At 45.9% G+C, this 25145-nt stretch overlaps 1 long non-coding RNA gene across 2 annotated transcripts in view; it reads right to left on the bottom strand.

Moving 5' to 3' along the window:
* Positions 1–20102, bottom strand: part of LOC126068469 (uncharacterized) — a 55819-nt gene extending 35717 nt beyond the window's left edge. For both annotated transcript variants that reach the window (XR_007515706.1, XR_007515705.1), the window contains exons 1-2: positions 19821–20102; positions 16790–16927 (exon numbers count right to left, since the gene is read on the bottom strand). This is a non-coding gene — a long non-coding RNA (uncharacterized LOC126068469). The remainder of the gene's footprint in view (positions 1–16789; positions 16928–19820) is intronic.
* Between the last annotated feature and the right edge of the window lie 5043 nt (positions 20103–25145).

Raw genomic sequence — 25145 nt, 5'->3', positions numbered from 1 at the left:
TAATCCATCACATAAATAAAACAAAAGACAAAAACCACATGATTTTATCAATTGATGCAGAAAAGACACTTGACAAAGTTCAACACCCATTCATGATAAAAGCTCCCAGCAAAATAGAAATAGAAGGAAAATTTCTCAATACAAAAAAGAGCCTTTATACAAAGCCAACAGCCAACATCATCCTAAATGGAGAGATTCTGAAAGCATTCCCCTTGCAGTTGTGAAGCAGACAAGGATGACCTTCATCACCACCACTCTTGTTCAACATTGTGCTGGAGGTCCTAGCCAGTGCAATTAGGCTAGACAAAGAAATAAAGGTCATCCAGATTGGCAAGGAAGAAGTAAAATTCTGTCTATTGGCAGATGACATGAACTTATACACAGAAAACCCTAAGGAATCCTCAAGAAAACTACTGAAACTAACGGAAGAGTTCAGCAGAGGATCAGGATACAAGATAAACATACAAAAATCCGTTCGATTCCTCCCCACCAACAAAAAAAACACATCGAAGAGGAAATCACAGAATCAATACCATTTACAGTAGCCCCCAAGAAGATAAAATACTTAGGAATGAATCTTACCAGAGATGTAAAAGACTTATACAAAAAAAAACTACACTACACTTCTTCAGGAAACCAAAACAGACCCACATAAGTGGAAAAACATACCTTGCTCATGGATAGGAAGACTTAACATTATAAAAATGTCTATTCTACCAAAAGCGATCTATACATTAAATGCAATTCTGATTCAAATCCCAACGACATTCTTTAATGAGATGGAGAAATAAATCACCACTTTCATATGGAAGGGAAAGAGGCCATGGATAAGTGCAGCATTATTGAAAAAGAAGAACAAAGTGGGAGGCCTTACTATACCTGAGTTTAGAACCTATTATACCGCCACATTAGTCAAAACAGCCTGGTACTGGTACAACAACAGATACGTAGACCAATGGAACAGAATTGAGAATCTAGACATAAATCCATCCACATATGAGCAGTTGATATTTGACAAAGGTCCCAGAACAGTTAAATGGGGAAAAGACAGTCTTTTTAACAAATGGTGCTGGCATAACTAGATATCCATCTGCAAAAAAATGAAACAAGACCCATACCTCACACCACGCACAAAAACGAGCGCAAAATGGATCAAGGACCTAAATATAAAATGTAAAATGATAAAGATCATGGAAGAAAAAATAGGGACAACGTTAGGAGCCCTAATACATGGCATAAACAGTACACAAAACATTACTAAAAATGCAGAAGAAAAACTAGAAAACCGGGAGCTCCTAAAAATCAAACACCCTTGCTCATCCAAATGCTTCACCAGAAGAGTAAAAAGACTACCTACAGACTGGGAAAAAGTTTTTAGCTATGACATTTCCAATCAGCGTCTGATCTCTAAAATCTACATGATACTGTGAAAACTCAAGCACAAAAAGACAAATAACCCAATTAAAAAATGGACAAAAGGTATGAATAGACACATCACTAAAGAAGACATTCAGGTAGCTAACAGATACATGAGGAAATGTTCACGATCATTAGCATTAGAGAAATGCAGATCAAAACTACAATGAGGGAGGGGGCCAAGATGGCTGACTAGGTACACGCTACCTCAGATCCCCTTGCAACAAAGACTCGGAAAAACAAGTGAATCGATCACATACACGACAATCTACGAACCCTGACCAACAAACAAAGATTTAAAGAGTTGACCTGAGTGACAGAGACCCAGAACGAACACCTACGAGGAAGCAGCAACTGTTCTCGGAGCCTGGAGCCAGCGTCCCAGCCGAGGAACCTTGGCACGGGGTTTTTGACCGCGTGCAGGGGAGCTGAGCACTGCATCCTGTGATGGCGCAAACACGGGGCACAGCCCTACCCCTCTGAACTGACCTCGGGAGGGGGCCCAGCCAGTCCACGCGGGCGGCGCGGCGACACAGCTGGCAGGAGGAGAAGTCGCCAGGAGGCAGTGACTGGTATTGGAGCTGGGAGTGCAGCGTCCCAGCCGGGGAACCTTGGCGCCGGGCTTTGGACTGGGCACAGGGGAGCTGAGCTCGACATCCTGTGACGGTCCGCGCGGACGGCGCGGCGATGCGGCTGGTGCGAGGAGAAGTCACCAGGAGGCAGCGACTGTTTTTGGAGCCAGGAGTGCAGCATCCCAGCTGGGGAACCTTGACGCTGGGCTTTGGACTGACAGCAGAGGAACTGACCCTGGCTTTTGAGACAGCGCAAGCAGGGGCCGCGGGCCTGACCCTTGGGAGGAATGTCTACCCAGCCAGTGCGCACAGGCGATGCGCCCCTCAGGAATCTCAGATAAAATAGCCATCCCAAGCAAGATAAGTAACTTTGTCTATATTACGGGGTGCTACTCTCTCCTGTTTTTCTAAACCCTCCCCTCCCCTTCCCAGGCAACTTCATTAACAATGGAATTTCCTGAGTCAGAGGGAGAACTGCTCAGCAGTTTTTCTTTTCCTTTTATTGGTCTTTTCCTAACCCATTCTTCTTGCCTGAGAGAAGCAACCACAAAAAACCCAGGGACCAAAGATCCTTCCCTAATTGAACTAAAAACACAGAACCAGCTCCAGCCAAGCATATGTAATCCACAGTCTGGGGCTTTCATCCCTACAGGGAAAAAGGTGGCTATTACAATGCAAAGGCATTTCTGATAGGGATCTGACTGCATTTGTTTTAGCGGATTTACTGGAAAGACAAGTTTCCCAGGTCTGATACCTCTGCGCATTCAACAGAGCCCTCACTGACCCACAACAGGGAACTGAGGGCTGAAGCTTCCCCCAGACCACCTAGCCTCCTGCCTTAGGGGTCTAAGGAGGGTGACACCTACAAATCTGTAGAGGTACTTGCATTGGGGGCCTAAGGTACAGCTGCAGAGCACACCCACCAAGGTGCTTTAAGAATAGAGACACGCCTACCTCACTGGCACTTGGGGGAAGCCTGTCAGCATCCTGCCCCCCCCCCCGGAGTATGAACCCCAGCTGCTACTAGATTCTGGTGCACACAACTATCACCACTACTTCTCAAGGTGAATAGGTGACAGTGTGCATCACACGCTTGATGACCCAAAATCATATTCTACTCAAGAATGGTGAATGGACTCAGGCATATATATCTGGTAACAGCCCAAACCAGCTGGTAATAGGTCATAAGTAAGTCAGGGCTACAACAAACAAGACAGCACAATCTAGTAGCCCATCCACGTATATTGAAAGAAAACAAAACAAGATAAGACTCAGTGAGCAATTACAGAATAAACCACTATTATATCTTAGTGATGGCTCGGAGACAGCAGTCGATATCAAACCACATAAAGAAGCAGACCATGACTGCTTCTACAACCCCCCAAACTAAAGAATCAAAATCTTTCCCAAATGAAGATACAATCCTGGAATTATCAGATACAGAATATAAAAAACTAATTCACAGAATGCTTCAAGACATCAGAAATGAAATAAGGCAAACTGCAGAAAAAGCCAAGGAACACACTGATAAAACTGTTGAAGAACTCAAAAAGATTATTCAAGAACATAGTGGAAAAATTAATAAGTTGCAAGAATCCATAGAGAGACAGCATTCAGAAATCCAAAAGATTAAGAATAAAATTACAGAATTAGACAACGCAATAGGAAGTCAGAGGAGCAGACTCGAGCAATTAGAACGCAGAGTGGGAAATCTGGAGGACCAGGGAATTAACACCAATATAGCTGGAAAAAAATCAGATAAAAGAATTAAAAAAAAATGAAGAAACCCTAAGAATCATGTGGGACTCTATCAAGAAGGATAACTTGCGTGTGATTGGAGTCCCAGAACAGGGAGGGACAACAGAATATACAGAGAGAATAGTTGAAGATCTGCTGACAGAAAACTTCCCTGACATCATGAAAGACAAAAGGATATCTATCTAAGATGCTCATCGAACCCCATTTAAGATTGATCCCAAAAGAAAAACACCAAGACATATTATCATTAAACTTGCCAAAACCAAAGATAAAGAGAAAATTTTAAAAGCAGCCAGGGATAAAAGAAAGGTCTCCTACAAGAGAGAATCAATAAGAATAAGCTCAGACTACTCAGAAGAAACCATGCAGGCAAGAAGGCAATGGGATGACATATACAGAGCACTGAAGGAGAAAAACTGCCAGCCAAGGATCATACATCCAGCAAAACTCTCTCTGAAATATGAAGGCGAAATTAAGATATTTACAGATAAACACAAGCTTAGAGAATTGGCAAAAACCAAACCAAAGCTACAAGAAATACTAAAAGAAATTGTTTGGTCAGAAAACCAATAATATCAGATACCAGCACAACACAAGGTCACAGAACAGAACATCCTGATATCAACCCAAATAGGGAAATCACAAAAACAAATTAAGACTAATTAAAAAAAAATGCTCAAAACAGGGAATCATTGAAGTCAGTATTTAAAAGATCACAATAATCAAAAAGAGGGATTAAATACAGGTGGCAAAGAACTGCCATATGCAGAGGGAGAAAAAGCGATATAGGACAATACAATTTAGGTTTTTACTTAGGAAAAAAGGGGTAAATATTAAGGTAACCACAAAGAGGTATAACAACTCCATAACTCAAGATAAAAGCCAAGAAAAACGTAACGACTCAACAAACATAAAGTCAAATACTATGAAAATGAGGAACACGCAATTTACAAAGAAAAAGTCTCAGCACAAAAAAGTAAGTGGAAAAATGAAACTGTCAACAACACACATAAAAAGGCATGAAAATGACAACTCTAAACACATACTTATCTATAATTACGCTGAAGGTAAATGACTAAATGCACCAATAAAGAGACAGAGAGTCTCAGACTGGATAAAGGAACATGATCCGTCTATCTGCTGCCTACAAGAAACACACCTTAGAGTTAGAGACACAAACAAACTAAAACTCAAACGATGGAATAAAATATATCAAGGAAACAATAAGGAAATAGAGCAGGAGTAGCAATATTAATTTCTGACAAAATAGACTTTAAACTTAAATCCACTACAAAGGATAGAGAAGGACACTACATAATGATAAAAGGGACAATTGATCAGGAAGATATAACCATATTAAATATTTATGCACCCAATGACAGGGCTGCAAGATACATAAAACAAAGTTTAACAGAACTGAAAAGTGAGATAGACACCTCCACAATTATAGCAGGAGACTTCAACACACCACTTTTGGGGAAGGACAGGACATCCAGTAAGAAGCTCAAAAGAGAAACGGAAGACCTAATTACTACAATCACCCAACTTGACCTCATTGACTTATACAGAACTCTCCACTCAACTGCTGCAAAGTATACTTTTTTTTCTAACGCACATGGAATATCCTCTAGAATAGACCACATATTAGGTCATAAAACAAACCTTTGCAGAATCCAAAACATCAAAATAATACAAAGCATCTTCTCAGACCACAAGGAAATAAAAGTGGAAATCAATAACAGAAAAATTAGGGAAAAGAAATCAAATACTTGGAAACTGAACAATACCCTCCTGAAAAAAGACTGGGTTATAGAAGACATTAAGGAGTGAATAAGGAAATTCATAGAATGCAACGAGAATGAAAACACTTCCTATCAAAACCTCTGGTACACAGCAAAAGCAGTGCTCAGAGGTCAATTTATATCGATAAATGCACACATACAAAAAGAAGAAAGAGCCAAAATCAGAGAACTGTCCCTACAACTTGAACAAATACAAAGTGAGCAACAAAAGAATCCATCAGGCACCAGAAGAAAACAAATAATAAAAATTAGAGCTGAACTAAATGAATTAGAGAACAGAAAAACAATTCAAAGAATTAACAAAAACAAAAGCTGGTTCTTTGAAAAAATTAACAAAATTGATAAACCATTGGCCAGACTGACTAAAGAAATACAGGAAAGGAAACAAATAACCCGAATAAGAAACGAGTGGGGCCACATCACAACAGACCCATATGAAATTAAAAAAATCATATCAGATTATTATGAAAAACTGTACTCTAACAAATTTGCAAACCTAAAAGAAATGGATGAATTCCTGGAAAAACACTACCTACCTAAACTAACACAATCAGAAGTAGAACAACTAAATAGACCCATAACAAAAAAAGAGATTGAAACGGTAATCAAAAAACTCCCAACAACAACAACAAAAAAACCCTGGCCCGGACGGCTTTACTGCAGAGTTCTACCAAACTTTCAGAGAAGAGTTAACACCACTACTACTAAAGGTACTTCAAAGCATAGAAAATGACAGAATACTACCTAACTCATTCTATGAAGCCACCATTTCCCTGATACCAAAACCAGGTAAACAAACACATCACAAAAAAAGAAAATTACAGACCTATATCCCTCATGAACATAGATGCAAAAATCCTCAGCAAAATTCTAGCCAATACAATTCAACAACATATCAAAAAAATAATCCACCACGACCAAGTGGGATTTATACCAGGGCTGGTTTAATATTAGAAAAACCGTTAATGTAATCCACCATATAAATAAAACAAAGGACAAAAACCACATGATCTCATCAATTGATGCAGAAAAGGCATTTCACAAAGTCCAATACCCATTTATGATAAAAACTCTCACCAAAATAGGAATTGAAGGAAAATTCCTCAACATAATAAAGGGCATCTATTTTTTTTATACAAAGCCAACAGCCAACATCACTCTAAATGGAGAGAGCCTGAAAGCATTTCCCTTGAGAACGGGAACCAGACAAGGATGCCCTTTATCACCGCTCTTATTCAACGTTGTGCTATAGGTCCTAGCCAGAGCAATTGGGCTAGAGAAAGAAATAAAGGGCATCCGGATTGGCAAGGAGGAAGTCAAATTATCTCTATTTGCAGATGACATGATCTTATACACAGAGAACCCTAAGGAATCCTCCAGAAAAATACTGAAACTAATAGAAGAGTTTGGCAGACTCTCAGGTTATAAGATATACAAAAACCACTTGGATTCCTCTACATCAACAAAAAGAACATCGAAGAGGAAATCACCAAATCAATACCATTCACAGTAGCCCCCAAGAAGATAAAATACTTAGGAATAAATCTCACCAAAGATGTAAAAGACCTATACAAAGAAAACTACAAAGTACTAGTACAAGAAACTAAAAAGGGCCTAATTAAGTGGAAAAACATGCCTTGCTCATGGGTAGGAAGACTTAACATAGTAAAAATGTCTATTCTACCAAAAGCCATCTATACATACAACGCACTTCCAATCCAAATTCCAATGACATTTCTTAACGTGATGGAGAAATAAATCACCAACTTCATATGGAAGGGAAAGAAGCCTCGGATAAGCAAAGCATTACTGAAAAAGAAGAAGAAAGTGAGAGGCCTCACTCTACCTGATTTCAGAACCTATTATACATCCACAGTAGTCAAAACAGCCTGGTACTGGTACAAGAACAGGCACATAGACCAATGGGACAGAATTGAGAACCCAGATATAAATCCATCCACATATGAGCAGCTGATATTTGACAAAGGCCCAGTGTCAGTTAATTGGGGAAAAGACAGTCTTTTTAACAAATGGTGCTGGCATAACTGGAGATCCATTTGCAAAAAAATGAAACAGGACCCATACCTCACACCATGCACAAAAACTAACTCCAAGTGGATCAAAGACCTAAACATAAAGACTAAAACGATGAAGATCATGTACGAAAAAATAGGGACAACGTTAGGAGCCCTAAAACAAGGCATAAAAAGAATACAAAACATTACCAAAAATGATGAAGAGAAACCAGATAACTGGGAGCTCCTAAAAATCAAACACCTATGCTCATCTAAAGACTTCACCAAAAAGAGTAAAAAGACCACCTACAGACTGGGAAAGAATTTTCAGCTATGACATCCCGACCAGTGCCTGATCTCTAAAATCTATATGATTCTGTCAAAACTCAACCACAAAAAGACAAACAACCCAATCAAGAAGTGGGCAAAGGATATGAACACATACTTCACTAAAGATGATATTCAGGCAGCTAACAGATACATGAGAAAATGCTCTCAATCATTAGCCATTACAGAAATGCAAATTCAAACTACGATGAGAGTCCATCTCACTCCAACAAGGCTGGCATTAATCCAAAAGACACAACATAATAAATGCTGGAGAGGCTGCGGAGAGATTGGAACTCTTATACACTGCTGGTGGGAATGTAAAATGGTACAACCACTTTGGAAATCTATCTGGTGTTATCTTAAAAAGTTAGAAATAGAACTACCATACAACCCAGAAATCCCACTCCTCGGAATATACCCTAGAGAAATAAGAGCGTTCACACAAACAGATATAAGCACACCCATGTTTATTGCAGCTCTGTTTACAATAGCAAAAAGCTGGAAGCAACCAAGGTGTCCATCAACAGATGAATGGTTTAATAAATTGTGGTATATTCACACAATGGAATACTACGCATCGATAAAGAACAGTGAGGAATCTGTGAAACATTTCATAACTTGGAGGAACCTGGAAGGCATTATACCGAATGAAATTAGTCAGAGGCAAAAGGGCAAATCTTGTATAAGACCATTATTATAAGATCTTGAGAAATAGTATAAACTGAGAAGAACTCATGCTTTTGTGGTTATGGGGGGGGAAGGAGGGAAGGTGGGAGAGGGTTTTTTACTGATTAGTTAGTAGATAAGAGCTACTTTAGGTGAAGGGAAGGACAGTACTCAATACATGGAATGTCAGCTCAACTGGACTGGACCAAAAGCAAAGAAGTTTCCAGGATAAAATGAATGCTTCAAAGGTCAGCGGAGCAAGGGCGGGGGTTTGGGGGCCATGGTTTAAGGGGACCTCTAAGTCAACTGGCAAAATAAATCTATTATGAAAACATTCTGCATCCCACTTTGAAATGTGGCGTCTGGGGTCTTAAATGCTAACAAGCGGCCCATCTAAGATGCATCAATTGGTCTCAACCCACCTGGAGCAAAGGAGAATGAGGAACACCAAGGTCACACGACAACTATGAGCCCAAGAGACAGAAAGGGCCACATGAACCAGAGACTTACATCATCCTGAGACCAGAAGAACAAGATGGTGCCCGGCCACAATCGATGACTGTCCTAACAGGGAGCACAACAGAGAATCCCTGAGGGAGCAGGAGATCAGTGGGATGCAGACCCCAAATTCTCATAAAAAGACCATACTTAATGGTCTGACTGAGACTAGAGGAATCCCGGCAGTCATGGTCCCCAAACCTTCTGTTGGCACAGGACAGGAACCATCCCTGAAGACAACTCATCAGACATGGAAGGGACTGGACAGTGGGTAGGAGAGAGATGCTGATGAAGAGTGAGCTATTTGTATCGGGTGGACACTTGAGACTGTGTTGGCATCTCTTGTCTGGAGGGGGGATGGGAGGAGGGAGGGAGTTGGAAGCTGGCAAAATTGTCACGGAAGGAGAGACTGGAAGGGCTGACTCATCAGGGGGAGAGCAAGTGGTGGTATGGAGTAAGGTGTATATAAACTTATATGTGACACACTGACTTGATTTGTAAACGTTCACTTGAAGCTCAATAAATGTTAAAAAAAAAAAAACTACAAAGATTTCATCTCACTCCAACAAGGCTGGCATTAATCCAAAAAACACAAAAAATAAGTGTTGGAGAGAATGTGGAGAGACTGGAACACTTCTACACTGCTGGTAGGAAGGTAAAATGGTACAACCGCTTTGGAAATCAATTTGGCACTTTTTCAAAAGCTAGAAAAAGAACTACCATATGATCCAGCAATCCCATTCCTCGGAATGTATCCTAGAGAAATAAGAGCCTTTACACGAACAGATATATGCACACCCATGTTTACTACACCAGTTTACAATAGCAAAAAGATGGAAGCAACCAAGGTGCCCATAAATGGATGAATACATAAATAAATTATGGTATATTCATACAATGGAATGCTACACATGGATAAAGAACAGTGAGAAATCTGTGAAACATTTCATAACATGGAGGAACTGGAAGGCATTATGCTGAGTGAAATTAGGCAGTTTCAAAAGGACAAATAGTACATAAGACCACTGTTATGAGAACTTGAGAAATAGTTTAAACTGAGAAGAAAACATTCTTTTGTGGTTACAAGAGGGGGGAGGTGGGTAGAAGAGGGGTATTCACTAATTATTTAGTAAATATGAACTACTTTAGGTGAAGGAAAAGACAACACACAATACAGCAGAGGTCACTACACCTGGACTAAACCAAAAACAAACAAGTTTCCTGAATAAAATGAATGCTTGGAAGGCCAGCGTAGCAGGGGCAGGGGTTTGGGGACCATGGTTTCAGGAGACATCTACGTCAATTGGCATAATAAAATCTATCAAGAAAGCATTCTGCATCCTACTTTGAAGAGTGGCGTCTGGGGTCTTAAACGCTAGCAAGCAGCCATCTAAGATGCATCAATGAGTCTCAACCCACCTGGATCAAAGTGGAATGAAGAACAACAAGGACACAAGGTAATTATGAGCCCAAGAGACAGAAAGGGCTACATGAACCAGAGACTACATCAGCCTGAGACCAGAAGAACTAGATGGTACTGGCTACAACCGATGACTGCCCTGACAGGGAACACAACAGAGAACCTCTGACGGAGTAGGAGACCAGTGGGATGCAGACGCCAAATTCTCATAAAAAGACCAGACTTAATGGTCTGACTGAGATTAGAAGGGTCCTGGTGGTCACGGCCCCCAGACCTTCTGTAGGCCCAGGACAGGAACCATTCCCAAAGCCAACTCTTCAGACATGGATTGGACTGGACAACGGGTTGGAGACGGATGCTGGTGAGGAGTGAGCTTCTTGGCATCTCCTGCCTGAAGGGGAGATGAGAGGGTAGAGGGGGTTAGAAGCTGGTGAAATGGACATGAAAAGAGAGAGTGGAGGGAGGGAGAGGGCTGTCTCATTAGGCGCAGAGTAATTGGGAGTATGTAGCAAGGTGTATGTAAGTTTTTGTGTGAGAGACTGACTTGATTTGTAAACTTTCACTTAAAGCACAATAAAAATTATATATATATATATAAAGAGGCAATGTTAACAAGCTGTTGTGACTACTGCTATGTAGTACTAGCAGGGTTTTTTTCCCTAACAGCTTTTACATGTACAATTCATTTATACTGATTACATCCAACATGTTGTACAACCATTACCACCATCCTTTTCCAAATTATTCCACTGCCATTAACAGAAACTCAGTGGCCCCTAAGCACTGACTTCCCCCTTTCTCCTCCCTCCCACCCCTGCCAACCACTAATAACCTCTGGTCTCTATACAAATCTGCCTATTTCATGTAAGAGGGATCATACAGTATCTTTCTGTGACTGACTTATTTGCGCAGCATAATGTTTTCCAGGTTCATCCACGTCAGAGCATGAATCAGGATTTCACTTCTTTTGATGGCTGAGTAATAGCCCATTCTTATGTATATTCCACATTTTCTTTATCCATTCACCTCTTGATGGACATTTCCCTTATTTTTACCTTCTGGTTATTGTGAGTTGTGCTGCAATGAACACTGGTATACAGGTTGCTGTTTGCATCCCTGCTGTCAATACTTTGGGCCATACACTTAGGATTGGAACCTACTGGTTCACATGATAGTTCTATGTTTAACTTTTTTGAGGAACCACCAAACTGTTTTCCACAGCGACTGTGGCATTTTGCATTCCCACCAGCAATGAGCGAGGGTTCCAATTTCTCCACATCCTTGCAAACACCTCTGATTTTCCTCTTTTTTTTATTAGAGCCATTCTAGAGGGGGTGAGGTGATATGGCATTATGGTTTTCGTTTGCATCTCCCTAATGACTAATAATGTTGAGCTAGCACCAGCAGAATTTTAGGATTCGTCATCAGTAGTAAAAACAAGCTCATCAGTTCATTTGAAGAGAGACAGAAATAAACCTCGAATCAGCTGAGCACAGAATACGAACTGCAAGAGGAAGCAGGTGGCTGGGGTACTGGAACCAAAGGCAGTGTCCTCTCCCTGGGTCAGGGTCAAAGCTGAGGGCCTCATTATACACTGTAACCTCCCCATCACTGGCGACAGCACCCATCTCCCTCAAACATCATGTCTACAAAATTCAACCCAGCGGATGGCCATCTAGTTATTTCCAAAGAGAGAATGGATGACTGAATGAACCCTGGCTGGTAAGGTCAATAAAACCAATGTTCAAGCTTTAGGTTGTGAACACAATCTCAACAGGACAGAATTTAGGAAAATCCACACTTATTAGGAAGTTTCAAGTTTTAGAAGAAACTGATTTCAGAATAACTTTGATCTGCCTTCTGTGCCAGCCCTGAAGGATAGTGACTAACTAACCAACAGTATTTTTACTAATACTCTCACCCCTTCCTTCAGGGCATGTAATTACTGGATATTGTTCAGGTTTAAAAGTCACATGTGTATTTCCAGAATCCCAGCCGTGTGTATAGACTAGCTTTACACACAAAGAATTAGGAGTTATGAAGTTATTGGGCATTTTGATTGAATCATGATTTCAACTTCAGATGCGACTAACCAATTTACACAAAGTGCTTTCAAAACTTGTATTATGACGCTTAATTGTTAGGTTACATCCCGCCTTCTCCCCCACTACACACACACACACACACACACACACAAAACCAGCAAAGTGACCACAACTATCCCTCAGTCCCCACAACACCCATTATTCTAACCTTACAGAAACAACATCCATTATTCCAACCTTTCACAACTATTTTCTTTGAGCTTCTCTTTGACTGAGATCTTCCAAAGCCTTTCAAGATCTTCTAGACTAGAGGCTCCACACTGCTGGTTTGCCAGCTCCATTATTTCATCTCCTCCAGGAATTCCCAGAGACAGCAGTGCCACCTGCTGGTAGGGAGGGCACAATCTGCTTTCTGGAAGCCTATGGGTGACAGGAATGACAGCCTAGATTTCTGTCTTTGGGAGCCTTTCTTTTCTAGGCCACATTATAAGCATAAGCTACCACCTGAGATGTGTAACCTCCACAGGAGCCTCCATTGTGACTCGCAGGTCGTCTGGAAGCCACGTAAAGCAAAGCCAGGCTGGCCAATAATGAGGCACTTCTGCCTGGAAATGCCTCCTCAATGTTCCAAATGCAAGAGCCTCACTGAATTCAACATTTCCTGGCTCTGTTTCCTCCACTGCTTCAGTATCAGATAATAGCACTCCCGGCCCCCACCTGAGGCTCTGCTATCTAGCTCTATCTCACATCCTAAGGAAGGTGCTCAGACCCCTCTCAATGTGAAGGCTCTTACCTGTACACAGTGTGACACAGTTCCTTCTCAAGGGACACTAATGCTTAGGCATGCAGGTCGGACTCTAATCTCTTTCATTCGCTCTCCATCCTCCCCACGTCTAACCCAAGGGACAGAAAGGACAGAAAGGAAATGATTTTGTTGTTGTTTTGAAAGTAACACAAGTGAGCTTTCATTGATTCAGAGAGTAAACCCTTGTGCTATAGGTCACTGATACATGTCGTGTCCCTCAAGATGCACTCAGCCTGCAGATCTTCCTGGTTTCCCTTCCTTAACCTGATTAGTCTTTTTCAACCTTTCCACAGCCCCTTCCACAGGCTGAACGGAAGAACTGCACGCCCTCTGTGTAGTTCTCACAGGCAGTCCCCAGTTACAAACGTCGTACTAACGTGCAATCTATAGTTATAAACCAATCCCCGTAAAGCATATTTATTTTAAAAATTTGAGGTATATACAATGGTTCGTAATAATAAACTGGCACTACTTCAGGAAGCACATTAAAACACTGTTATTATTACCGTATTATCATGTTAGAGATACTTTAGTGTAGCTGGAAATGATTCTTTATGTATAGAAAAGGAACACTACATGCTGAGAGAAACATTTGATTAACTGACATTAGATACAACCCGTGCCTAACTGTTCCGACTTAGGTACAAATTCAGCTCAAAGACAGATTTAGGAACAGAACTCATTCGTAATCCACGGATGCCCTGCTTGACAAAAATGACATTTTTTTTTCTTTAGACCTAAAAGCATATACTTTTTGTAGTTATACCACCTCTCTCAACCTTCAGAATTCCTTCCCCCAGCATCACCAATACCAATTGAAAAATTTTAGGCAAAATTTTAAGTTATTCCCGATAATTAGCTTTGTGTTCCAAACTATTAGCCGACAACCTATATTTCACTTCACTAGGGACAGCTCTTATGTTCCCAGCAAGCTTGGGCTTCGCAGCAACTTCCTTTACTTTCATTCACCTCAGAATTCTCACCTCCCTAACAAATGTAGGTGCTCCCTCTTCAATTTTTTTTTAACTTGCCAAGCTAATTGATTTCCCATCCAGTATAGACATTTTGCCACGATGCAGGGGCAGATTAATCAGTAAGCAAGGTACTCACAGGATTACAGTAAGCAAGGTGTGCAACAGGCTTAATTGTGTTCACTTCCTAATCAGTAGTGTACAATTTCACGGGGGTTTTATCACATCTTTGATGTGGTGAAAACCAGGCAGAGTTTTGACTATAAACTAGTACGTGGGCACAAGTAAACCCATGTGTACCTTGTTCATTGGATAATCCATCTCTGGAGTACGTCTTACTTGTCTGAAAATCGTACTATTTCCTAAAGAAACAAATCTGTAGGGAGAAGAGGAAAAAAAGGGCTTTGAAGAGGTATCAGGATGTCTCCAAGGAATCAGGTAAATAAAGACCTTTGTCAATCTTATGCCAGAATAAGTTCTAAGTGGATTACACTGAAACTCCAGAATACAGTAAAATTAATACCAGTTAACCACTGGAAAGCTGAAGGGACTTTTGATGTTTCACTATAAGGATGCTATTGCAGGTCTGGGGAAATGGAGGAGAGAGGTAGGGGATACCTTGCAGTTTTAATCTGCTCTTAAACTCCTGCACACACCTCCCCTTTTCAAACCATGGTTTGCAAGAGATATTCCCTCCCACACATCCCTCTTCTGTCAGCCAAATGGTCTTCTTCAAACACACACTTTTCAAAGAACTGAAGAAGTCTGAAGAGGCTTAATTTAGACGCTGCCTTCCTCTCACTACAGCCTAGTAACATGCAGAAAATAACTAATTTCCCTCTTGAACAGCCCCAGAAAAGCCTCAGTTTACAGCAACTCCCCACCCACTCCCCCCCAACAACAAAAAAATCTGTCTTCTTGAACAAGAATCTCAGTGTGCTCATCTGGTCTGCAGTTCACTGCACGCATTTCCTTCCTCACAATTTACCAGTCATCAGTTAAGAGTCTCATTTAGACCTGCTCCGCCAGTGCCCAACCGCTTAGAACAGTTTTTGCCCTTTAACCAATCTCTGGGTTCCTTCAGCCCACTCAGAGCGCCCAGCTGTGGTGAATCTGGGCTGAGGACTCGCCTGCAGGTCCAGTGGGCAGAGAAGCTTCTCTGGGCAGCACTTGGGCTCAGTCCCCCGGTCACGCCGCCCCCACCCCGCCTGCACCGGGGCAGAGAGCACTTCTGCACAGCTGCGCTTGCAATTCAGCTTCGCTCACAGCCACGGGATTAGTGTGCATCCCAAGGCTTCAGAGGTTCGAGTCCCAAGGCCTTGGCTACTTTAACGTGACCCTGCATTTTTTTCCTTCATTTTCTCGCTGTATTAAAACTACTTGCTGATGGGCCGCAGCCCAGATCTAGCATCTAGATCGCCCCCACCTCACCACTAGCACTCTTTACCTGCCAGCATCCCTCTGGGTGGGAAACAAAGGCAGAGGCAAGGCTGCCAGATGGGCAGCTCCCTCCAGGGGCCCCATCTCCACGGTGGGGAGGATGTAGAGGTGTGTAAGAAGTTACAAGAGGGAAACCAAGGCACCAAGAGGTGTAGCTGAGCCTGGGTCTGCGACTACCTCAGAAGCAGGGCTCCCTGGTGGGGGTGAACCCCAGACTACCCCCATCCCGCCCCTCCCCGCCTATCCTGCTCACCCCAAACAGGTGAAGGTGGGATAGGAGGACCTGGTGCTCTATAGTGCTTTGATGTTTAGCAGGAGCAGGATCGGTATCAGCAAATGGTCTGGGGAGCCATTTCTGGAGGTGGCCCAGGATTGAAATCTACCCCTCCAGCTCCCTGTCCATCTGATGTTGGTGACGGAACACATGGTGCACTATGGAGCTCCAGTGTTAGTGCAGGGGTGGGATCGATATCAGCAGGTGGTCCAGGAGCTGGTTCTGAAAACGACTCATGTGGTCCCTGTCCCCAGGAGACATGAAGATCGATAAAAGAATGGAAACAAATACATGCAAAGAAAAGAGTATATTTTATAAAGAAGATAATGTAGGGTGCTGTGAGATAAGACTGGGGCATGCTCCAAAAGGCCTCATTCCGGTGACATTTTTGTGTGACTAGAATGACAGGAGGGACCAGCCCTGCTCTTGTGTGCCAGGGAGACAACACAGCTGGTACAGAGACTGGGAGGCAGACTTGAGTTTTTCCAAAGAGGGAGTTGAAATGCAGCCACTATGGCTAGAGGGAACTGAGGAGGAGAGGAGGCAGGGAGGAGGAGAACAGGTCCAGGACCCATGACCTGGTAGGCCGGAGGAGTTATCTCCTGCTCTGTGATAACAACACCCCCAAAACTAATGACTCACGACACAACACAGCACACAGTCTCTGTGGGCCAGAAATGCAGGCATGGCTTACCTGGTGACTGCCCCAAGTTCTCAGGACCCTGTGGTTGTGGGCTCAACTGAGTCTTGACCGGGGAGGATCTGCTCCCTACTTACTTCCATGTTATGAGCAGGACTCTGTAAGCTGTTGGTCTGGGGGGCCTCACTTCCTCTCTGTCTGTTGATCAAGACCCTCCAATCAGGTCTTTGTCACATGAGTCTCTCCATGGGCAGGTCATACGTCACAGCTCCTTCCTGGGGGGAGAGAGAGAAATAAATGACAGAGAGATGACTGAGAAACAGAGAATAAAAGAGGGCCAAGAAACATTGCCTCAAATGGGATCATTATAACTTGAAATCGACTCAGTGGCACCTAACAACAACACTCTTGAGAAACAAGTCCCTGAGTCCAATCCAAAGTGAGGGGACGTGGTCACACAGGATGTGGAGACCAGGAGTTTGGATTGTTAGGAGCTGCTGTACAGGTTGCCCACCCCCTAGTCTGAGATGAAACACTGGGTCAGATTGTATATAATGGGAGTTACTGGAAGGTTTTACGCAGAGGGTGATGATATCTGACATTCATTTAGTTCCAACCTCATCCTAGTGCAGACTGGGAAATGAGACTGAGAGTGGAAGCGACTTTCCCAGGTTCACAGCACCTGAGCCCAGCCCTGTTTGGAGATGTACTCCCTGGTGCTTCCCGCCCCTGCTTGAAATTCTTCCAACTCTGAGTTTGTTCATTAGCTACATGGACAGATTACCCAATAGGCAACATAAGCACGGTGAACACCACATCTCTGATGTAGCAAAACCCACGTGAAATTATTCACTACAGGTTAGTAAGTAAGCACAAGTAGACCTGTGTTTACCTTGCTTTCACGGTCACCTGCCCCCCATCAGAGAATGTATACTTGAAAAGAGGCTTTGATTCTGTAGGAAGGTGCTCTGGGGTTGGGAGAGATAGATGCCAGCCACACCTAGATGCAGAGTACTAGATGTGGTGAAAAAATATGAAAAGGTGAAAATGTTCACTACAGATGATCTGGTAAGCAGGTAAGCCCTATGCTTACCTTGCCTATTAGATAATCCACCCCTGGTTACCTTCAGGTAATGGCAGCCCACGGGTTCTATAGGTGTTATCTCACATACACCTGATGAGGTGTCTAGGAAGAAGACACTAGAATGTTCCCTACTGTCTGGGTAGGAGGACTGGGGAGGCTCTGAGAAGCACAAAGACTTGTCCAGGGTCACAAACTGATTGAGAGGGATGAGCTTTGTCTGAACCCAGCTCTGTATGCTCAGAGCTGGGGTCCTGGCTACACCCAAGCCTTCCACAAGCTCTGGGGGTGGGGGGAGGGCTGTGTTGGTGTCACTGTGTACAGTTATGGAGATGGCATGGGGACAGGCGAGCATTCTGCAGTGCAGAGGGGATTTGGGGGAAGTCTTAACTGACATCAGGCCCAAGTCAGGAGTCCAGGACATGACCTCACTTCCTTGATGACAGAGTACACAGAACTTGGAACCCTGGTAACCAGCCCCCTACCCAGCTCACTTGAGTGGAGACACTCAAGCTAGGAACATGTTTTCTTGTTGTCTCCCATCTTCCCTTGTAGCAAAGCTTGAGAGACGCAGGAGTTCGACACTTTCACCAAGGCTGAGACATGGTCTCATACCCCCCCAACGGAAGTTCAAGCCATTCACCAAAAACAATCCAAAGGTAACACAAGGTGGCCCAGGGCTGCCAATCCAGGCCAGACCACCACTGCGATCCCACCTGGGCAGCCCCACACCCCTACCCAAGGTCATATCATCCCCCTGGCCATGCCCGCCCTTGTCCTCATGGGGTCCCTGGTAACGGGGGCCGGGAGGAAAAGTGGACAGAACTGATGAGGCAGAAAATTCTTGGATGGGGCAGGGTCCATTTGGGACAGGGGTCGGTAGGACTCAGGGAAGGAGGCGCAATGTGATCTGGGGAGGTTTGGGGGGGAGGGGTGATAATGAGGAATGTGAAAATGGTGCTGCTGCTTCAGGACTAGCACACACTGAGGGCAAGGTGAAGCTCCACCCCCACGGCCTCTCACTATACTGGGTTCATGGGGCTGAGTCTGACCATGGCTTGGTCTAGTCCATCAGGTTGGGTGCCTTGGAGACCAGAGGCTGGGGTGGCAAATGTGGAGGCCTCTTTCACTTCCCTGCCCTGACTCCCCTGATCACACAGAACGCTGGGATTTAAGTTTACCCAGGGGTTCCAGCTGAAACCAGGTCTTAGGGAGGGATTGTTAGGATCACAGGCTGAGTCAGCACTCTCACTTGGGCCTTCTCTGAGATCCAGCTCACCCTGAGTGGGGCAGTCAACGTGCAGCCCTAGCTGCAGGCATTGCCTGGGCCACTGCTGACCCTGTGCCAGCCCAGCTTCTGCCAGATCCTGCTGCAATAGGCAGAGGTTGATTTTTCTATCCGCGGACTTGGTCAGGGCTGGATGGTGCTGCTCACAGTCCAACCCACCCAGCATGGGGGAACTGGGAGCTCCTCGGAACCACAAAGGCTTGAGGGGCAGAAAGGGAAGGAGGTGGCTCAGAGGGGCTCTTGATGCCTCCCTGGACGCTGCCGGCACTGTCTCTGCAGAACTGTCCGCAGGAGATCCCCAAGGAGAAAGAGAATGGCATCGTCTACTCGGTCTACCCCAAGGATGGGGCCAGGAAGGGCTGGCACAGGCGCTGGGTGAGTGCAGTGGGAAGGGATTGCCGCCCCCAGTCAGGAATCCGAGATGACCAGAGGGGGCAAAGGGCCCAAACACCACCCTGTAGACCTCAAGTCCCTCTCAGGACTTTTCCTCTCAAGGGTCCCAGTCCCCTCCCTAAGGAATCAACCCCCCCCCCCCACTGCCCTCCCTGCCCTGGCCAGCTAAAAAGTCACTCTTCCCATATTTGTAGGAATATGAGAAACGAGCTTTTCACACAGTCTTCACTTCACATAAGCCCATACATCTTTGCGTGTTGCTGCTGTTTTAGTGTTTAACTTTCAACCCCAGGGCCCCAACAGCAGCTGGCTGGACTGTCCTTCTACACCTTCTCCCAGCTTCATACATCATCACACTTAACAGGCTTCTTTTACCCTAAAGGGTGGGGATCAGTGTATGACTCACCTTTTTCTATAACCTCCAATCTTGGGGAATACATCACGTGACCCCTTCAGGTCAGGGGCTGTATCCTGACTCCATACAGAATGTTCCAGAAGGGAGGCCTGTCCCCACAGTGACCGAGCCTCTCGTTGCTGCTGGCCCTGGACTCATTCCTTCTGCTGCCCTTTCAGCAAAGCTGCAGGAACGCTTACATGTGTTCTCATACTCTGTCCCACCCAGGACAGATTCCCAGGAGTGGCATGCCGGGGGGAAGGATGTACACGTTTCAAGTTAGGATCATTAGAGCCAGACTCCTGCCCAAAATAGCAGTCACAGTCCCGGGGCCCAGCAGTTTGTGATGCTGGCTACGTCTCTGCATTGAGCCTGGTCCAGATGTTATGGCTCTTTTCCGTTTTGCCAATCTGCTGTCAGGGTGGCCAACAGAGCTGCTGGGTGGCTCTCAGGCACCTGTTGGCCCTGAGAAGCTGAGCCACCTCTCAGGCCTTTACCAACCATTCACATTTGTCCTCCCTGAGCCATCTGGTAAGGTCCTCGGTTCTGTAGGGGTCTTTCTCCCACCCCAGGATCTCCAGGCTCTCACACTTGGCTGGATCTGGGTGCTCCACAGCTTCAGGTTCTCAAAATCCCCTTTAATGTGCGGAAAGAAAAATCTGTGTCTTCCTTATCTCATGGGTGTGTCTGCTCTGTGCACTGTCTTCAGCCGGGAGGAAGTGAGCTTGCACCAGACCTTCCCCTCTGAGTCAGAACAGAGCAGGCCTCACCTAGCACAGAGGGAACATCACGGAGCCCTAGTATCAGACAGTTCTGGGCTCTGACCAGGTGACTTCAAGCAGACAACAGATATCACCAAGCCTCTGTTTTCACATCTCTGGAATGGGGTGTTTTGTGAGGACTCCCTGGGATACTGCTCTTCCTTCAGGGAGATAGCATGGTTACTTCGTTAACAAAATCACTTCAGGTCCCTAATGTTTGTAATCAGCCCCCACCTCCAATCCTGCTTGGAAAGCCAAGTCCTGTTTCCTACTCAAGGCACTTGTGTCCCACCTTCTACCACAGGTCACTGAGGGAGATGGAGTACCTGGTCTGAGCTCCGGGCCTCCAACCCTCCTGGTGGTTCACGTGGCTGACTCTGACAGTATGTCCCTACTCTGTCCCACTCCAGTGTGTCTGTGGTTCTGAGGAGGACCTGGAGGAGGCCTGGGTGATGAAAACCTTCAAGGCAGGCTCACTGGATAAGCTGGTGGAGCTCCTGGTGCCCGCCTACCTAAAGGGTGACATCTCCTACATCAAAATCTTTCTGGGAGCCTACAGAACCTACGCCACCACCCAGCAAGTCCTAGACCAGCTGCTCCAAAGGTGAGCCCTTCACAGCCTAATGGGGATTCTACCCCCTACCAGTTCTGCATCTGGAGAATGTCGCATCACCACAAAGAGCCTCAGTTTTCTCCCCTGAAAAGTAGGGTGGTAAAGGTCCAATCAGCTAGAATTACTGTCAGGACCACAAGGGATAAGCCACAGGAAGTACGTACCTGGAGCAGAGCTCTATGGCAAACGGTGTTGGAGGGGCTGGGATATTCACATTTATTATTTTCCTCTCGCCCATGAAGCAGCTGTCTTCCTCAACCCTCACTGACTACGTGACCTTGAGCAAACCTACTTCCCATTTGTAAAGGGAAGCTGGAGATTCCATTTAGTGGGTCCTTGTCCTTGGTATACTCAGAACAGGGGTACCTGGAGGCTGGTAGAGGGGCCCCAGGACTCTCAGATGCCTGGGAAGGTGCTGGTTGGGTTCACTCATTCAACAATCATCCATGAAGCAAGCCCCTACTCTTACAGACACTGTTCTAGGTATTTAGCATTGTTCAGTGAACAAAGCAGATAGGAGGCCCTGCCCTCCTACGACTCCGTTCTGTTCTGACAGTCAGACAGGAACACTAGACATCTTAAGCAAGTGGTGTCCACGGTTCATTACATGTGACACCCTCGTACCACCTCTAGGTATGGATGTAACCACCCCTATTCTGCTGAGTACGGTGAACCCCAGGAGCAGCTGAAAGGGTGAGTGAACTTTGTGTGGAGAAGGAGGGACTCCTATCTCTACAAAACGGTGGACGTTTTAGGGAGCCTGTGTCTGGACTGGGGTTGGCAGACCCTGGGCCCCATACATCTAGACTCCACTAGAGGGATGAGTTTAGGCGCATCCCTGCAGGATGTAAGCAGTCACAGAGAGCTGGGAGTGGATCCTTGGTGTCATGGGGAGTAGAGGGGAGGCTAGGGGCTCAGAGAGGGCCCTGAGAGAATCCATCCTCCCACAATTCCCTCATATCACTGCTTCCTCCCTCCTCTACTTGGGGCCCAAAACAGGAGGTGGTGGGGGGGGGTGCGGGAATGGAGAAAATTGCTCCTAAATCCCAATCCCCGGTTGCGGGTACTCAGCTGCATGTGGGGCCCCTGTCCCAGGGGAGAACAGTGTCCATGGGAGAAGAGATGCTCACACACGTGCAGAGAACCAGACAGCAAGCTGGTTCACACGCTCCAGAGGAGGGGCCCTATGGCCTGGGCACCTGGGTCAGGGGATGGACTCTGTGTGTCGCCCAGCATCAGATAATCCTGGAGCACTACTGTCTGCCAGGCTGTGAGGTGAACATGCAGACACGCATCCCTGTGCCCTTAGAGGATTACTGTTCAGTGGGGAGAGCGCCAGGGACAGAAAAGGATGTAATTCAGACTCCCTAGGAGGGAGAGTTCATCAGACCATTGATGGGAGCTCCTTGGGACAAGCTTCTGTGCTAGCCTCCTGTCAGTGACCAGGCCTGCCACTGTCAGGGCAGCCGCAGGGCCTGTGCAGGGTGATGCTGACCTTTGGAAGGTCAGGGACAGAAACAGGGACTGGCCCCTTGCAGGGGTTTCCTGGGAAAGCAGTGTGGCGGGAAAAGCCAGGCCTCTGACCCTGCTCATCACCACCCACCCCCCAGAGCCATCTCTTATATCCTGGACACATGGCTGAAGGAATACGCGGAGGATTTCAATCAGCCCCCGGACTTCCCCTGTCTAAAGCTCGTGGTGGAGTATGTGCAGGTGAACATGCCAGGCTCACATCTGGAGCGCGGGGCCCAACTTCTCTTGGCACACCTGGATCAAATGGAGGTCACTGAGGCAGAGCCAGAGGGTGAGGAACACTGGGGATGGCTGCATGTGAGCTTGTGAGGAGGATATGGGAAGACCCCCAGAGTTTGGGTTTGAGCCAGAGCTCAGAGTAACTTCAGGACCTCCTCTGGTGGACTACAGTCTGGGAAGACTTCCTGGGGTGGAAATCTTGGGAATGGGCTTCTCTTCGTGGCAGTGGGTGTTTTCCATCATTGGCAAGGCATGAGGAAAGGCAGCCATGTTGGTGAACCTTTCTCCTCTTGCAGCTCCAGAGCCGGGGCCAGCGCCAATTGTCAAAGGGGCTCGAGAGCTAACTTTGCCCCAAGAACCAGCTCCTGGACAATCTCCTGGGGTACATTTTGCTCCTGTAGCAGCACCAAAGAGCCGTAGTGCACCACCCATTACGTCATCGGCTCCAGCACTGGCACCACAAGGAGAGCTGGCAGGAGGGGTGGACCCCTCTCCTGGGCCACCTCCAGAACTGGCTCCTGGACCACCGGCTGATGTCAATTCTGATCCTGTTGGTGCTCCAACACCGGAGCTGCAGAGAGCACCAGCTATTCCATCACCAGCTCCTTCACTTCCACCACACCCAGAGCTGCCTGAAGGGTGGGATTCTCATCCTGGGCTACCTCCAGAACCGGCCCCTGTACCACCTGGTGAGGTTGATCCTGCTCCTGCACCAAAACCAGAGCTCCACAGAGCACCACTGATTCCATCACCAGCTCCTGCAGTGGACCCTGACGAAGAGCCAGCTGGAGGCTCAGATTCGTATCCTGGGCCACCTCCAGAACCGGTTCCTGGACCACCGGCTATCGTCCATCCTGCTCCTGCTCCTCTTCCAACACTGGAGCTTGACGTAGCCCAGGTCTTTCCACAGCTGCATCACCAGCATCAGGTGGAGAGTCAGATGGAGAGGTGCATACCCATTCTGAGCCACCTCCAGAACCGGATTCTGGACCACCAGCTGACGGCGATCCAGCTCCTGCTCCAACACAGGACGTCGACAGAGCAACAGCTATTCTGTCACGAGCTTCAGCTCTGGCAGCACATGGATAGGCCGCTGGAGATTCTGATTCTTAACCGGGGCCACCGCATGAGCCGGGTCCTGGACCATGTGGTGAGGTCGATCTTGATCCTATACCAACACCGAAGCTCAATAGAGCACCACCTATCCCATCACCAGATGGACAGCACGCAGCAGAGCTGGATTTTTACCGTGGGCAACTTCCAGAACACACTCAAGGACTACTTCTTGAGTCAGATCCCACTCTTGCAGGAACACTGGAGCTGGGTACGACAACAGGTCCTCTGTCACCAAGTTCAGCACTGGCACCTGACAGAGAACCTGCTGAAAGAACGGATTCTCTCCCTGGGTCAAGACCATAAGGAGCTCCTGGACCGCCTGCTGAGGTCCATCATGCACCTGGGCTAACACTGGAGCTCCACAGAGCACCATCACCAGCTCCAACACTGGCAGAAAATGGAGAGCCAGCTGGGAGATCAGATTCTTATCCTGGGCTACATCCAGAGCTGGCTCCTGGACCACTGGCTCATGTCAATCCTACTCCTGATCCTCTACCAACACCAGAGCTCACTGTACCCCAAAGCCCTCCATCTCGATCTCTGGCCCGGGCACCAGGAGAAGAGCCTGATGGAGGGCTCGATTCCCATCCTGGGCCACCTACAGAAATGGTTCCTCAACCACCTGCTCCTACACCAACACCGGAAGTCCTTAGAGCACCAGGTATTTCATCACCAGTTCCAGTGATGGCACTAGACAAAGAGTCAGCTGGAGGGGTGGATTTCCATCCTGGGCCACCTCCAACTGGCTCACGGACAAACACCTGATATCGATCCTCCTGCTACTCCTTCAACACTGGAGCCCCACGGGCTAATAAATCCTTCACCTCTAGCTCTGCCTCGGGCACCAGAGGCAGAGCCAGTTGCCCTACCTCCTCCACAGCAGCTCCTCATTCACAGCCAGGGAACATCAGCCTCAGAACCAGACATTTTCTTCTTCTCACCTCAGTGGGTACTTTTTTTGCTTTTGTTCTAGTATTTTTCCAGCTCAATTTATACTTTATAGCTTATACTATATTAATTGGTAGAGTTCTTCTTAAATAAACTTTTGTTTTGATATCTTTAAAATGTGCCATACACTGCTTTACCTAGTTTCAT

Source organism: Elephas maximus, chromosome 27 (genome assembly GCF_024166365.1).
Source record: "Elephas maximus indicus isolate mEleMax1 chromosome 27, mEleMax1 primary haplotype, whole genome shotgun sequence".
Taxonomy (NCBI): domain Eukaryota; kingdom Metazoa; phylum Chordata; class Mammalia; order Proboscidea; family Elephantidae; genus Elephas; species Elephas maximus.
Note: the sequence above shows the minus strand (reverse complement) of the source record. Positions and strands in the feature narration are given on the sequence as shown.